This window comes from Petromyzon marinus, chromosome 20, assembly GCF_048934315.1.
Source record: "Petromyzon marinus isolate PM22_M1 ecotype Great Lakes invasive population chromosome 20, UKy_Petmar_22M1.pri1.0, whole genome shotgun sequence".
In the NCBI taxonomy this organism is placed as follows: Eukaryota; Metazoa; Chordata; class Hyperoartia; order Petromyzontiformes; family Petromyzontidae; genus Petromyzon; species Petromyzon marinus.
In genome coordinates this window covers 8595159-8613221 of record NC_133686.1, presented here as the reverse complement: position 1 = coordinate 8613221, position 18063 = coordinate 8595159, and the positions used below count along the sequence as shown (strand labels likewise).

The following is an 18063-nucleotide window of genomic DNA, read 5'->3' as shown; positions in this document are numbered from 1 at the left end:
TGAGAGACACGCACATTCAGGAGGCAACACCTTTATTCTGTGACCACAATGGGGCAACTACGTAACCAGTAACCACAACGAGATAACTACATAACCGGTAACCACCACGGGGTAACTAGATAACCGATAACCACCATGGGGTAACTATATAAACGGGTCAGGTCAGTCGGCACACTGCCTGACCCACGATGCCGAGCACGAAGACCGGAGACCGAGGAGAAGACGCAGCAGGCCAGGTTCCATTCCAGCAGACAGCCCCGATGGGAGCCCGGGACCTCCCTTTTATGCCCCCCCCCAGCGTGGCCTGACTCCGCCCTCGGCCACGCCCCCTTCTTGAACTTCCCAGAAGATTCTGGGCCATACACCACGTGTCCCTTCTGTCACCTTTGACCCACATCCTTATCCTGTCCTATCACGTGCCCTTGCCAGCCAATCGGGCTACTACGTCCTCAAATGCCCTTGACTTTGCCAGCCCCCAGAACCATGCTCCCCTTGAGACCTCTTCCATGACATCGTGTACTCTGCTGGCAGAGGGCTAATACGCATGCAATTCCTCTCTCTGTCGGTAGATGGCGCTAGGCGCCATCGTGACCCAATATATGTCACTACACAACACGCAGAAAACATGTGTCAAAGGCGCAGCCTCCGTGCTTATGCAACATCCACCAGCATTTCCTACAGAAGCGCACCGTGTTCGTGTCGTCACTTACATATCTGGGTAAATGCGTGACAATGCAGTATTGCATACGTACGTGTATGTTCGTATGCAGCGGGGAGCGGTGGTGCAGTGGTTAGGGCACTGCGCTCTGAGCCCGGCGACCCGAGTTCGATCCCTGCTCGCGACCAATAACAGTGCCGAATGTTTGAACCCGTCCTGGACCCCCCCCCCCCCCATAGGCTGACTCCGCCTTTCAATGAGCACCTGGTGTGTAAACATCGGCACTTCATAGGTGCTCTCTAACAGCATTTTCCCCAACAGACTGTCGTTTGTATGCAGGGCTACTTTATTGTAACGTAAACACGTGAACACACACCTTGTTAAGCATCGTCCGACTGCGACACACTCTTCAATACGCACACGACGATGGCGTACCCATGCATGTGTACATCGTGACGAAAACGCAGACTAGCTGTAAATAGTGCCAACAAAAACGCCCGTTTCTGTACATGTTTTTTTTCTGTCAGGTCAAAGCTTGCACTTGGAATTTTACGTACGAGTGCAATTTGTACGTCCATGCTTTATGCATGTTATTTATGTTTAAGTGACTGGCTTAACTCTTATCTATCTGACTCTCGTATCCTTTATCGCATTTTCTGTTGAAGAGGAGCTTCGTAGATTATCGTGTCCCCCTAACAAGGGTTTTGATTCTGATTCGTGTCGTTAGTACTGCACAGTCAACAAGTATAACATAATTACACAACTGGATTGTACAGAGCAATCATCGCCCCCCTGCTGCGAAAACTTGGCAAGATCCTCCTGCGCAACATGAATGTGCCTCATCAGTGAGGTTTCCCTGGGTATCAAGAATAATACAAAAAAAATCAACTGTAGGCAATGTATGACGAAGGCATACATACAAACACGACAGGTATACACACTAATCCATAAACACATCATGTAGTTGCAGTGTGTAGACATGAATGCATGGTGTACACATCGCGCATTAAGTCTGTGCATGCGCGTGTTGTTAGCGAGCACCACTTAAAACCACCAACCACACGTCCCGGACACGCATCAGGGTTGTTAGATCATACGAGAAAGTGATTACGGGTTCGCAAGTCAGCAACCGGTAACCAATTTCAGCTTTTGTGTTTGTAGTGAACCCACCGATTTAAGAGATGTACATTGTTTGTCTCAGATGAATACGACCCAGCGACCTGTGGTTTGCAACTCCAGTGCACTCACCATTAAAGACCACGACGGACAGCTAGCTCACTTCGTGTCTCAGTTAATAGGGTAACAATGGTGCGTGAGTTTCTCGAGACATTTGCTCACGTGCAACAAACCGCAGCTCTCCGCCGGCTTTAATCGTTTGCCATGCACTCAATATCTATTTCGAGAGCCCGAATACGTATTCTCTGCATACAGCATACATCGCTCTCCCTGCGTAATGCACACGTGACTCCACTGTGGGTGGGACACGTGTTTGTCAGTGTGTGCAAGCGTGCGTGTGTGACGGGTGCGCGCGCGTGGTACAGGGAACTCACGCAAGCGATTGCGTAATGGGTGTACTACTATTCATAATAAAGGTTTTTGGGTTAGACCGCGTTTATTTATAAATGTGTCGTAACCCTCCACCACCCGACACGGCCAATCAGCAAAAAAAGTGTCACGTTGACAAAAGACAAATAATTCACTACTTTAGCCCACCGGTGTGTTGAAGAGTGAATCCACATTTACAGTTTGAGTACGACGTTTCGCTGGTAAATACATCCAGCATCATCGGGCAATTCGCCAGAATGGTAAAGCCCTCGCTTGCTCCCGGTTTTATATAGAGCAGCAGGGTGACGTCATCACTTAACTCATATCAGGTGCAGTACTACTAAATAATACACCTCTTTGTTATGACGTTATAAAGCGCGCTAAATTGCAACAACAACACAAAGAATCCGACCGCTGTTGGTCTATTAATGAGAATTACATTTCCAGAGAACATATACTGATCCTCTGAATGAATGCTCGACGTTAAAGTTAATGCAGCGTATGGCCGCAATAAGTTCAATGACCTGTCCTTTACTCTGGCCGTGCGTTAGCTTTACGACATCCCAAATGCAATAGTTAAAATACCAAAACCATTGGAGGAGACCGAGGGAAAATATGACGCTTAAATTGAGCGTTTATATCGGAGCATTATTTATGCAAGCGCGTCACTCGATGCTGCACGGTCCCTAAACACGGAGGTGCAGATATGAAGGTGTTTTCAGCCAATTAATGAGTGTTTATGCAAATCCTCAAACGGTGCTCTTTAGCACTTTGCTGGCAACCCGTGCACAGCAATCGCTCCCCCTTTCTGCGTAGTTTTTTTTGCGTGTGGTTGTTTTGTTACGTGATATTCATTGCACTGCCGTAGTAGAATTATGATGGGTAGCACAATAAATTGGCAATCCTGGCGTGGCAGTTGAAACAATGGTACTGGTTTATTAGATGCCACCAACTCTGTCCACCCAGCAGTATCAATGGGTACACTGCAGTTTGATTAGCAGGCCGTGTGGGATGGGATAAAGTGTGGGTACTTCCACCTCTTCCAAGAAGGCTGGTCAGTGTGGAAGAGAAGCCCATCATACCCTCCAGCTTGATCGAGTTATCTTTAGTCGAGGCCCTGCAAAATAATTCCAGGGCTGCAACTTAGCCTTTACTTTATATATATATAAACCAACTTAAAGAGGTGTGACCAGTAGATAGCAGTGAGGCAATGAAAGGATTGAAGCCACATGTGGAAATCTTTTAATGTTATCCCCACATATTTCATGAGGTTTTTTTTATGGGTAATCCAGTTTCCACATCACAAAAAAAGAACTCGTCAATGGAATTGCAATTTGGGGAGAGATCAGAATGCTTTGAGGAAGAGTCTTCAAACTCAGGTGGATTCCCTGGGTAACAAACGTTGTTATAACCAGGGTTCTCAATGCTTGTGAAACATCATCAGTAATAGATCACAACCTTCTACCGTGCATCCTCAGCTGTAAGGTCCAATTACTGAGTTCTCAGTTGAACCCCGCTATTTTTCACTTATAAGATTATGCTTGGAGTTTACCATTGCTATAATTGTGGACTGCTTGAGCAATTGATAATTGTACAGTGATTCTTATCGTCATGTATTGCTCATTCAATTTTGTAAATAAGTAAACAATCGTTGTACGTAGGGAGAAATACAATTTAAATGTAGGGGCTTTTTGGGGGGATCTGCAAGAAGTTAACACTTATATGCTTATTGATCAATGTTGTCAAAGTGGAGAGAACTGGGAGAAATCATTTAGGCGGCCTCAGTGAGGTGAAAAGAAAAGGAGTTGACTCCATACATTTAAACAGTGGGAAACCTTTTCTATCACATCAGGAACGATGACAGGAGTTATGGGCGAGAAGGATTATTATATCTCACTAGAAAACATATACAGCATAGGGTTCTAAAGTTCAAGGGTACTCCAGAAAGAGTTGTCCAGCCAACATCAAGGCTCTCAGACTACTAGAACATGAAGTTCATTCAAATAATCGCTCCAACATGAAGCTACGAAGATGCACACGTAGTCCAAAGGTGTGAAACAATTGTCCAAATATAAATACTGGCAAAACACACCACGCTATCCATAAGGTCTGTAAAATCAGCAGAGATGAGAGGAGATTGGCGTCTTGAGATGTCCAGCATGGCAGGCATGGTATGAATAATACTAAATGATGATGATGATGACAGTGCTTTTGGTATAGGAGTACTGTAATGAGCTGATAGAGAATGTCTTAGAGTTTGCAGCCAGCAGGGACATGGAGGTAATAAACACCTTTTTTCAAAAATGAGGCTAGAAATTGGACATGGAGAAGCCCAAATGAAAACATCAGAGATTCGATTAATATTAATATTATTGTCATGGGCAAACTCCACATTGTCAGAGCTCTCTCCACTCTCAACAAACTCAGCACAGAATAGCTGGCGTGATGCAAGTTACACTTCAACATCGCCACAAAGAGAACAAAACTAATTACACGCGAAAGAAAGACAAGCCACATCAAACATTTAGTTAATGAGTTAGGGAATTTGCACTTATTGTAAGCAAGACGTTCAATTCCCCGAGAAAGCAAAATGATGAAATGGATGTTACCACTTTAATCACACACTAAGATTGGCATGAACAGTTAACTGAACGTGCTGGGCAAAGCAATGCAGGAAACATAGAACAAGATATTTCAAACGAACAACGTATGTTAAAGATTAAGAGAGAGAGTTATGAAAAGGCATGAAAATGCCACACGAAATGTGATATACACAGAACTCAGGCTACAAAGCATCCCCACACTGCTGCTTCAACTCCAGATACTCTTAGATGGCTCCTGCTTTGGAGCCAAGAAAAAAACAACTATAATCAGTAAAGTATTTTCTTGACAGTACTTAACAGCATCATCCTATTTCCAACGTTGAACCGCAGCCAACTTTATAAATACAACGGAGGTTCAGCGAGCAAATCATTCAGCCTAACCTGAACACGTCACATGGCTTTCAAAACTTAAATATAGATCTTGAAGTTGCTATTCACTTAGGCCATACGTATGCAACAATAAGAAGCGGAAGACGAACGGTATGCGATTGGCTCCGTGAAATCACAGCGAGCTCTGTGCACGGTGACATCACCCTGCGCCTTGCGTGTCGTCACCTCGCAACACGCTCTTTGCTACGTTAAATGACACCTTCCTCTGTGCATTGTTAGTTCTGAGCTTAACACACTTTGAACTGTGATGTCGTTGGTCGCCCTGTGCAATGTGACATCGCAGCCTGCTCGGCGTGCTGTGATTTCACAGCAACCTTTGTGTGCTGTGACATCATAGAATTAATACTCTTTGGTTCTTTTGGTAAAGTCACGTAGATAGATACATTTTCTACCTACGTGACTTTACCGAAAGAACCAAAGAGTATGGATTCCTGCAGTCACGAAAGCTTCAAATCATCATAGAATTGCTCCGTACTCTGTGACACCGGGGCTTGCTATGCGATCAGTGACATCGCAGCATGCGATGTGATTGTGACATGTGAGCTGTGAAAATCACAACTTGCTCGTGGTCTGCGATATCACAACGTTATCCACAGTATGCACCGTCTCATTATGGCCCGCCTTGTGCTCTCTATTTAAGACCAGAAACAGGAAGACTCCTTGACAATTCTGACAACCTGCCTGATGCAGCTGGTTGTAATCACCAGCGAGAAGTTGTACTCAAGTTGTAAATGGTGTGGGTTTACTCTCCAATACACTGAAGCAGTAACTAATTTGCACGTTTTGTTTACGTGACAAACCTTACCTCATTGGCTGTGTCCGACACATTTATATTTATGTGACCCAACCCAATTTTGTATTGTTATTATTATTAATCACAGCATGCCTTGTGAATTGTGATATCGCAGCTTGTTCTGGGCTCTGTGAAAAGCCTGTATTTTAATAATACAGTTACACAAAACAATGTTTGCGTTGTACATCGATTAATACAGTGGTTCTTAACCTTGTTGGAGGTACCGAACCCCACCAGTTTCATATGCGCATTCACCGAACCCCTCTTTAGTGAAAAATAAAATGTGATTTTTTTTCAAATTCAAGACATAGATATGTTTTTTACTGGTACACAAAATGTGCCGTGCATAAACATTACCTTGTTCAAAGAATAAAACCAACACAATGCATAAACTCACAACAAATTACATACCTGGAAATCAATGTGACTTCTGCTGTTGCCTTTGAGAGATCAGTTCAGATATGCGTGGCTTCACCTTGGCAAGTGCCACTCTCATGTCATTTTCACAGCAAAGTCTGTTCCTTTTCTTCGTTTTTATGTCCAGCATCCTCGAAAAGGATTGCTCACAAAGATATGTTGTAACAAATGGTATAAAAAAAATCCAGGGCTTTCTTAGCAATAACTGGATACTTGTTCATTTGTCGACACCAAAACGTTGAGAGCGTTGTTGTTCTGAAGAGTTGCTGTTGAACCTGGCTCTGCTGAATTTCAATGATTTCGTCGAGGAATTCATCATTGACATCTGCTGTTTCAACAGCAAACGTGAACGGCTGTCTCACCCATGCTGGATATGACTCTCTTGTAGGGAAATATCCGTCGAGAGACTTTGCAAGCTCATCTAAGTGCGTGGCAATTGTTTGCTTCAGTTCCGTGGATACAGAAATATCTCCGATTCCAGACACATCTTCGATCTTACTTGCACAGTCGTCCAGAAGCAGGAAGTTTGCGAAGTTATTGTTCTCTGTTCGTCGTTTCCATAACGGTAGCTTTTTTTGAAAAGCCTTCAGGTGTTCTTCCGCTTCCATGATATTGACTCCACCACCCTGCATCTGCTGATTGAGATGATTGAGAGCTGCGAATATATCAGCCATGTACGCTAAAATGAGAATGAACTCAGGATTTTTGAAGCAATCTGCATGGCAGTGTTGGTGCTCTTGCAAAAACAGGGCTAATTCCACACGCATGGCAAAAACACGATTCAGCACCTGTCCCCGGGATAACCACCGAATATTAGAATGGAGCAGAAGTACCTCAAATTCAGAGCCCATTTCTTTACACAGCTCACTGAAGATGCGGTGCCTCAGAGCACTTTTTCGCACATAGTTCACACATTCCACCACAGTTTTTAATACTTCTGCCATTTTTGGAGGTAAGGTTTTTGTTGCCAACGCATGCCTGTGCAGAATACAATGCGTCACAATGATGTGTGGTGCATCGGCCTTTACTAGCGCACCAAAACCAGACTTTCTTCCCAGCATGACTGGAGCTCCGTCCGTACAAACTGCAGAAACCATATCCCATGAAAGATTGTTGTCTCTGAAGAAGTCATCCACAAGCTTCTTCACATCGGCTGCCTTCGTTGTTGTTGTAAGAGGCTTACAAAATAAAAACTCTTCTTTTATCATGTCGTCTTTCACATAGCGTACAAAAACAGCAAGCTGGCTTAGATCAGAAACGTCTGTGGTTTCGTCGAGTTGAAGGCTGAATTTTGCCGGGCTTGAAATCAGATCCGCGACTACTTGAGCCAAGATGTCTTTACTCATGTCTTCTATTCTGTCACTGACGGTGTCATTTGAAAGGGGAATTTGGGATAATTTACCTTCGGCCGCTGTTCCGAGTATCAGATTCGCCATCTTTAATGCAGCTGGTTTCACAAGTGGTTCACCAATGGTGTGTGGCTTGCCCTGCTTTGCGATCAGGTAAGCAACTTCGTACGATGCTGTCAGGATCGGTTTGTTAACAGGTACAAATCCAAGAGCAGGCAGAGTGGCCTTTTCATCGAATCTGGCTCTCTTCACCCTGAATTCAGCAAGTGTTGTGTGTTCTTGCATTCCCCGTCTCCATGCAGCTTCAAGAAGTGTTCCTTTAGTTTTGCCGGTGCAAGACTAGAGTTGCTCAACTTGGCGTTGCAAATCATGCAGATAGGACGCTCACTCCCATCACGTTCCGTGATACATGAGAATCCATGTTGTACATATTCGTCCGACCACTTTCTTCTTTTGCCCGACATAGTTAGTATGGATAAAATATTAAAGAAATCACACGACGTACGACAACAACAGTCACACGTTGACTACTGAGTACGCACTAAATTCCCCGCAGCGCTGATTGGCCAAGCAGTGTAGCATGATCATCTGCAGCCAGTGATGGCCAAGTGGGCCGTGTGTGTCATCACAAATTTACACAATAATTCAAGTGTGTCCGGACCTCCGTGGCGGGGGCTCTGCCGAACCCCTGAGATCGACTCACCGAACCCCTGGGGTTCGATCGAACCCAGGTTAAGAACCACTGGATTAATAGATATTTTGCATATAAAAACCATAATATATGTGATTAATACTCGTTAGATGCTGCCGTGGTGCAGCGCACTGGACTAGCAATCCAGAGTTTGCCGGTTCGATCTCCAGGGGCGGCAGCTGAAACAATTGACCTGCCCCTATACTGCTTGTGTCCACCCCGAAGCAGAACGCAGTGATCCGATCGGCAGGTCGTGTGTCATGGGGTATCTCACTATCTCTGCAGAGCTCTTTTCCACAAATGATAGCTCAGCGAGGTGGCTTACCACGTGGACATTTAAAGCGGCCAAATACTCTAAACGCGTGTTGGTGAATGTGGAAGGGGAAAAAAAACAGAGGACTCAAAATAAAAAAATCCACGCGCCCACGGGGAGAACGTGCAAACTCCAAATATATAACAGGCGTCAGTCGGGATCGAACCCACGGCCTCCTGTAGACATCGTGTGGGTAATCCCACTGTTTCAAGCGTCATGGTCAGCATGGGAGAGGAGGATAAATACCCTCTAGAAGGCGCTCTCCAGAGCTCCTCTTTAGGGGGGGGGGGGGGGCCTGGGGGGGCTTCATGCCAGAAGTAGCATCAGTGGGCAATAGCAGAAAGATTTACGAGTTCACTGTTAAACGTGTAGACATGGTGTGCCCCAGCGCAGAGCGGCGGTCTTCACTGCAAGGCCCGCGGGCTACTGCTGGCGGTGTGGCGGCCCTCACATCGATGATGTCTCATCTGCGAAAGTGTCCCCCACCTCTGACAATTAGTGAAGAACACTGCTGGAAAGTGTGATCCCCAGCTGCAGATGCTGCAAGTGGTTCGGATGATGATGATAGTACAGCACTGAAGAGAGGCTACTGTTCAAAACATTAGCCTATTACAGTATACAGTGTATTTCTAATATGTTTATAAACCAGTGTTAATGATGAATTTTGTTCGTTTGTTTTCATTTGTGCTTGAACAATACTCCCAAGTTTTGTAACACCTTCATTTAATATGGTAAAACATTTTTTTTAACTAACATCTGGATAACTGAATGATTTGTGGCAGATACAGTAATTATTGGGGTTTTTAAAACCCAGCCAACCGCTCGTACTACGACTACTGCATAATGTAAGAGTGGAAGAAAACAATAGTGGAGCTGCTCCAGAACCTCCGCTCTGGTTGCAGGCTCCAGTTGTTCAAGTGACCCCAGCTCCAGTAACCCCAACCCCGATAACCCCAGAGCCAATGATCCCATACAGCATTGACAAACTCTTCCTCCAGCTCCAGGGTTTTAGGGCTCCAGAGTCCGGCGAAGCTTAGATGTAAGGGTTAGAATTGAGGGTTTGGGATTTAGGGTTGGGATTAACATTTCGCTTTGGGGTTATGGTTCAGGGCAGTAGTAACTACGGCTGCTTTTCTTGGGCATGAAAACGCGCGAAGACAATGGTGATTAAGACGGATTTTCTTGTTCTGCTTCTGCAGGGTCAAGAGTCAGAGCCGTATCGATAGAGCCGCGACCTCTCGAGAACCTTCCACAGTGACAGCTACGACGAGTGGGGGAAAATATAAAGCAACAACAACTCCTTTGACAGCTCCCATTGACACATCATGCGATGCACACCTCGCGATCTCAGCATCTGAGTGTGCGTGAGATATAGGGTGTTGGAATCAGCCCCGCAGAGCTGAGACAAGCGTCATCACTTTCAAGAGCCGGATGGCTCACAGGGCTATACCAAATAAAATAAAATAAACTGAACTCTTCTTTGGTTATTTCGGTAAAGTCACGTAGAATGAGAATAAAATAATAAATTGATAAAATAAAATAACACAATAATATTAATAATAATATTAAATAACACAATAATATTGTGTTATTTTATTTTATCAATTTCTTATTTTATTCTCATTCTACGTGACTTTACCGAAAGAACCAAAGAAAATTAATCCTTGCAGTCACGAAAGCTTTAAATCGAAATTGAACTGAACTCCTCTCTGGGATGTTTACTAACCGGAGGTATCGTTTAGCGGTGCGTGAAATTTAGAGGTTTTTGGTTCCTCCACATTCACAATCGTTTTGTGCAACTGTCTTTTATCAGTTGAATTTATTAAATTACTGTCTTGTATCACAGTCGCAAGTTATAATATTGATAATAAAATTTCAAGATTATGACGTAAGTAACATAACATTTGATTAAATACATGAGAACACACATTTATACTGTACCAAGTAAATTATATATTACCACTATTATATATATTAAATATTGTTAGCAATATTGTATTGTTATAAGGATATTCATATTTTTATAGTGTTCAAGCTGACTTTCAACACAGTGCTTGGCTAACTCCCAAAGATATAATTAAAAATAACAATGATCGTAATAATATTTATGGTAGTGGTTTTGGGTGGCATGTGTGCGAGTCGTGTGCTCCTCATATCGACGAGGTACCTTTATCAACCCAAACTGACCAACATGGTGAAGTATGGCCAAATATTTACTCACCATTGTGTAGGGCAGCTTGAACCACGGCACTCACCCAGTAAAGGCGCGGCGTTGGGCCAACATTGGCACGTGGCTGGAACTGTTGGACCAAGGTTGACCAATGTTGGCTCCAAGTTGAGCCAACCTTGGCTCAACGTTGGCCCAACGTTGACTCAACATTGGCCCAACGTACCTTGTTCTGGGCAATCACCTGCAAGTGATTTCATCAGACAAGTGATTTCAACCCTGTCGAATTGGAGACAGACATCAAGAGAAATAAATTGGGATGTAGTTGGCCCTCAGCGAGGTTATGACACGGGGCGCTCCCGGGAGCGCCCCGGGAGCGGCTTGTGGGGGCCGTTTGTGAACGGGCCGAGGGAGCTGACGGAGGGGGCCGATGGAGCCGGGGGAGCCGACGGGGCCGACGGAGCCGGGGGGGGCCGACGGAGCTGGGGGGGGCGATGGAGCCGCGGGGGGGGGGCGACGGAGCCAGGGGGGGGGGCCGACGGAGCTGGGGGGGGGGAGCCGACGGAGCTGGAGGAGGGGGTGACGGAGCCCGGGGGGGGGGCCGACGGAGCCAGGGGGGGGCGACGGAGTCGGGAGGGGGGGGCGACGGCGCGCGCAGAGGGAGCCGACACTGACTTTCTCACACATCATACACTGACTCACTCACACATCATACACTGACTCACTCACACATCATACACTGACTCACTCACACATCATGCACTGACTCACTCACACATCATGCACTGACTCACTCACACCATGCACTGACTCACACACCATGCACTGACTCACTCACACATCATGCACTGACTCACTCACACATCATGCACTGACTCACTCACACATCATACACTGACTCACTCACACATCATACACTGACTCACTCACACATCATGCACTGACTCACTCACACATCATACACTGACTCACTCACACATCATGCACTGACTCACTCACACATCATGCACTGACTCACTCACACCATGCACTGACTCACACACCATGCACTGACTCACTCACACATCATGCACTGACTCACTCACACATCATGCACTGACTCACTCACTCATCATGCACTGACTCACACACCATGCACTGACTCACTCACACATCATGCACTGACTCACTCACACATCATGCACTGACTCACTCACTCATCATGCACTGACTCACTCACACATCATACACTGACTCACTCACACATCATACACTGACTCACTCACACATTATGCACTGACTCACTCACACACCATGCACTGACTCACTCACACACCATACACTGACTCACTCACACATCATGCACTGACTCACTCACTCATCATGCACTGACTCACTCACACATTATGCACTGACTCACTCACACACCATGCACTGACTCACTCACACACCATACACTGACTCACTCACACCATGCACTGACTCACTCACATCATGCACTGACTCACACACACATCATTAACTGACTCACTCACTCATCATGCACTGACTCACTCACACATCATGCACTGACTCACTCACATCATACACTGACTCACTCACACACCATACACTGACTCACTCACACATCATGCACTGACTCACTCACATCATGCACTGACTCACTCACACACCATACACTGACTCACTCACACCATGCACTGACTCACTCACATCATGCACTGACTCACTCACACATCATGCACTGACTCACTCACATCATGCACTGACTCACACACACATTATGCACTGACTCACACATCATACACTGACTCACTCACACATCATGCACTGACTCGCTCACACATCATGCACTGACTCACTCACACATCATACACTGACTCACTCACACATCATGCACTGACTCGCTCACACATCATGCACTGACTCACTCACACACCATACACTGACTCACTCACACATCATGCACTGACTCACTCACACACCATGCACTGACTCACTCACACATCATGCACTGACTCACTCACATCATGCACTGACTCACTCACACACCATACACTGACTCACTCACACCATGCACTGACTCACTCACATCATGCACTGACTCACTCACACATCATGCACTGACTCACTCACATCATGCACTGACTCACACACACATTATGCACTGACTCACACATCATACACTGACTCACTCACACATCATACACTGACTCACTCACACATCATACACTGACTCACTCACACACCATACACTGACTCACTCACACATCATACACTGACTCGCTCATCATGCGCTTACTCACTCACACATCATATACTCACTCACACATCATGCACTGACTCACTCACACCATGCATTGACTCACTCACACAGCATGCACTGACTCGCTCATCATGCACTTACTCACTCACACATCATACACTCGCACAACCACTGACCCATTCACTCATCATACACAGGTTCACTCATCGTGTGCTGGCTCACTCGCACATCATACACTCACTCACACTGCCGCTGACTCGCTGACACATCATACACTGACTCACTCATCATGCGCTGACCAACACATCGTGCGCTGACTCACACATCATACACTCACTCAAGCTACTACTAACTCACACATCATACCCTGACTCGCACATCATACACTCACTCACGCTGCTGCTGACTCACTCACACATCATACACTGACTCACTCATCATGCGCTGACCAAAACATCGTGCGCTGACTCGCACATCATACACTCACTCACGCTGCTGACTCACTCACACATCATACACTGACTCACTCATCATGCGCTGACCAACACATCGTGCGCTGACTCACACATCATACACTCACTCAAGCTACTACTAACTCACTCATCATACGCTGACTCGCACATCATACACTCACTCACGCTGCTGCTGACTCACTCACACATCATACACTGACTCACTCATCATGCGCTGACCAAAACATCATGCACTGACTCACACATCATACACTCACTCACGCTGCTGCTGACTCACTCACACATCATACACTGACTCACTCATCATGCGCTGACCAAAACATCATACGCTGACTCACACACACATCATACACTGACTCACTCACACACCATACACTGACTCACTCACACATCATACACTGACTCGCTCATCATGCGCTTACTCACTCACACATCATATACTCACTCACACATCATGCACTGACTCACTCACACCATGCATTGACTCACTCACACAGCATGCACTGACTCGCTCATCATGCACTTACTCACTCACACATCATACACTCGCACAACCACTGACCCATTCACTCATCATACACAGGTTCACTCATCGTGTGCTGGCTCACTCGCACATCATACACTCACTCACACTGCCGCTGACTCGCTGACACATCATACACTGACTCACTCATCATGCGCTGACCAACACATCGTGCGCTGACTCACACATCATACACTCACTCAAGCTACTACTAACTCACACATCATACCCTGACTCGCACATCATACACTCACTCACGCTGCTGCTGACTCACTCACACATCATACACTGACTCACTCATCATGCGCTGACCAAAACATCGTGCACTGACTCGCACATCATACACTCACTCACGCTGCTGACTCACTCACACATCATACACTGACTCACTCATCATGCGCTGACCAACACATCGTGCGCTGACTCACACATCATACACTCACTCAAGCTACTACTAACTCACTCATCATACGCTGACTCGCACATCATACACTCACTCACGCTGCTGCTGACTCACTCACACATCATACACTGACTCACTCATCATGCGCTGACCAAAACATCATGCACTGACTCACACATCATACACTCACTCACGCTGCTGCTGACTCACTCACACATCATACACTGACTCACTCATCATGCGCTGACCAAAACATCATACGCTGACTCACACATCATACACTCACTCACGCTACTACTAACTCACTCATCATACGCTGACTCACACATCATACACTCACGCTGCTGCTGACTCACTCACACATCATACACTGGGAGTGTCGTGCTGCCAGCTATGGCTCCCGGTTTTGTCGTACGTGTTATGTATATCGTTTATTGTTAAATTTAAAATCACAGTTCCTATAATTACTGTTGTTACATTGTTTTTGTAGCTTTATTTTGGTAATTAGAAAACATATGGTTAATCTAAATTGTTTCATGGTTGTTGTTGTTGTTGTTGGCTTGCACCACATTGTGATTTTTGCACACAGCGTTTTAATAAGTTTGTTTTGTGCGGAATATTTGCTGGTTGAATTCCAGGACGTTTCTGTTGCGCGTCGTCGCTTTGAGATGTTCTGTGTTCATATTTCGTTTGTTTCGGTTGCACCCGACTTAAGAGCCGCATGGCTCACAGGGCTATACCTAATAAATGAAACTTGAAAACCACAATACTCCATGTTAACGTGCAATGTTAGGTCAGAACCAACCAACGTTGCGTGTTTACTGGGATATACATGGGCAGACCCATTGTAACAGCAGATGTGTCTTCAAAGCGAAGCACGGTATTAATAATTGACTCCTGTCGAGTCCTATGTTATGCCACTGCCAGAGACGCTGACTCACAGTTCCATACGTTTCTCTTTATTATCCAGACGGGCGATGTTTTTTCTCCTCCTCCTCCCAAACACCGGTACGCCCTTTATTAAAGCCACGACGCATTTCAAGCCATGGCCCTGTTTGTTTTTATCACCAGACTCTCCCGACGTGTCTCAAACATGTGTTACGCACAGTTAGCATTGCAGACCTGATTGTTTGGGGGGCCTCTTAAGCCGATTTGAGTTCATTGTAAAAGTTATTTAATGTCGAGCAATTATCTCATTGGCGTATGCTAATTAGGCCAGTTGACGCGTATGTTACGGCACCATTGTGCGTCATAATCCGCACACGTGGTGATTTTTTGTGTTGATTCTGGGGGTAGCTGCGGTTCGTGTTTTTAACTCGCTTTCTACAGGGCGGTCCAGATGTCTTGTGATCCCCAAATTAATTGACCCGAACGTCTTTTTTTTTCTTTGCATATTAATTTGTTTTAAAAAACCACCCTACTTAAAACGTATGAAGTTTTATAGAAAAAAAATGGGGGTCACAAGACATCTGGACCGTCCTATACGGAACCTTTTCGTGTGTTCTATAAAGTACAACATCCAATATCCGACCGTCACGTCCGATTAATCGCCAACATCCTCGGGCGGTAATTGTGCGTGGCATAATTGCTATTTTCTACAGATGTTCACAAATCCACTTTTTCACACGCAGTGATGTAATACGCCTCTTGCATTTACTCTCTTAATTCTACAGTACAGTCGACTAATTATTTAGTGATGTTGCTGCTGCTGCTGCTTTGGCAGTGGTACACGAACATTAATAACAAAAACATTCAAACGATCTTTCGGTAAAGTCACGTTGAAGGGAAACAATAAAATAATAAAATATAATACATATAAAACAATTATTTGATTGTTTCCCTTCAACGTGACTTTACCGAAAGAACCAAGAATATGAATCACTGCAGTCACGAAAGCTTTAAAACAAAATTAAAACGATCGTCAATAACACTGCTTTAGAAAAAGTATAAGTGACGTCCCAAGCAATGGCCCTTCTTCATAGCACATAAATGAGCAAATAAACGTTTGACAAAGATGGGTCATTGCCCCAAAACATTGCCTATTGTATATTTCTACTTTTAAGGCCACAGCGTCGTTGTATAATGTTTCTTTCGTTAAAACACAGTAAAAAAAATTCCCATATTTAAAGCTGCCTGCTTTATCTTTGTCCATTTACCCATTTGTGCACGGCGATGTGACTGTCATCTTCTCTCAATGTTCACTTTTCCAACCTTTTCACATATCCACCTATACCACCGTGCCCGACTCGTCATATCTGTAACGTTTAACTGTACCATTGCTAACATTACCAATGCGGTTCCTATTTCCAGAAGCCTAATCAATAGGCGATGTTGCATAGCACATTTTTCGTTTATCATTTCCAAACTGGAGGATAATTATCTCAATTTACCGAAAATAAAAAAAGTGTCAAAACTTTAAACTGTTTCTTCGTGAAAGAAGCACAATCTTTTTAAGTGCCACTGAACTATTTTAGAAGCGTGCGCTAATAACTGATTATGCCGGTACGCTTGAGAATGCTTGGCAAATGCCACGTTCGTTGGCACTCTGGGCATGACCAGCTGAATGAATTGTTTACATTACAATCGAAATTGTAGCATTCAACTCTCACTGTTTTGACTTATGATCAGGATTTCCCAATAACCAGTGTTCAATACTGACCTCGCTACGTCTTAACGCGTTTACCAATTTATTTGCTCCACGCTGCACGCGCCCGATGATCGTTAAACACGTCCCACGTGACGTGCTAAGCAATTAACGCTGTCTGCAGTCAATAGCGCCTATTTACATTAATATTGAGACCTCAGTGTGTTGATCGTGTTCCACGTGACGCGGACAGCGTTAATTTCTTAGCGCGTCATGTGGGACGTGTTTAACAATCGTCTGGCGCGTGCAGCGAATTCATTTGTATTTAAACGGAGAGGAGTGCATCGATGAACGCGGAAAGACACGGCGTCGCGGTGGGTCTGGCGCTTGGGAAACCCTGGCCAAGCTTCGTGATCATGGAATCCAGACCACGGGCAAGGCCAGCACGGGATTGTATTGCACATATCTTTACTACAGGCGGGTTTCCACGACAGGTACGATAAGGTCCCCGATAATCGTATTGGCTATCTAGAAAAATATTGCGATGTGGTGATTATCGTTACTGATTTTATTCTTTTAATGATATGTCATTTCCTGGCAAAAATAGCACTGTGTAACAATTCGTTTTTTTGGTTTAACACGTAGGCTTTCGCGACCAATATTATTAATAATAAAGTTTTTTGGGTTAGATCGCGTTATTTATAAATGTGTCGTAACCCTCCACCACCCGACACGGCCAATCAGCAAAAAAGTGTCACGTTGACAAAAGACAATTAGTTCATTACTTTAGCCCACCGGTGTGTTGAAGAGTGAATCCACAACATTTACAGTTTGAGTACGACGTTTCGCAGGTAATTACATCCAGCTTCATCGGGCTATTCGCCAGATTGGTAAAGCGCTCACTTGCTC

At 45.0% G+C, this 18063-nt stretch overlaps 1 long non-coding RNA gene across 1 annotated transcript in view; it reads left to right on the top strand.

Annotated features, from left to right (window-relative positions):
• The first annotated feature begins 17486 nt into the window (after nucleotides 1–17486).
• Nucleotides 17487–18063, top strand: part of LOC142925373 (uncharacterized) — a 31069-nt gene continuing 30492 nt past the window's right edge. The window contains exon 1 of the long non-coding RNA XR_012942354.1: nucleotides 17487–17648. This is a non-coding gene — a long non-coding RNA (uncharacterized LOC142925373). The remainder of the gene's footprint in view (nucleotides 17649–18063) is intronic.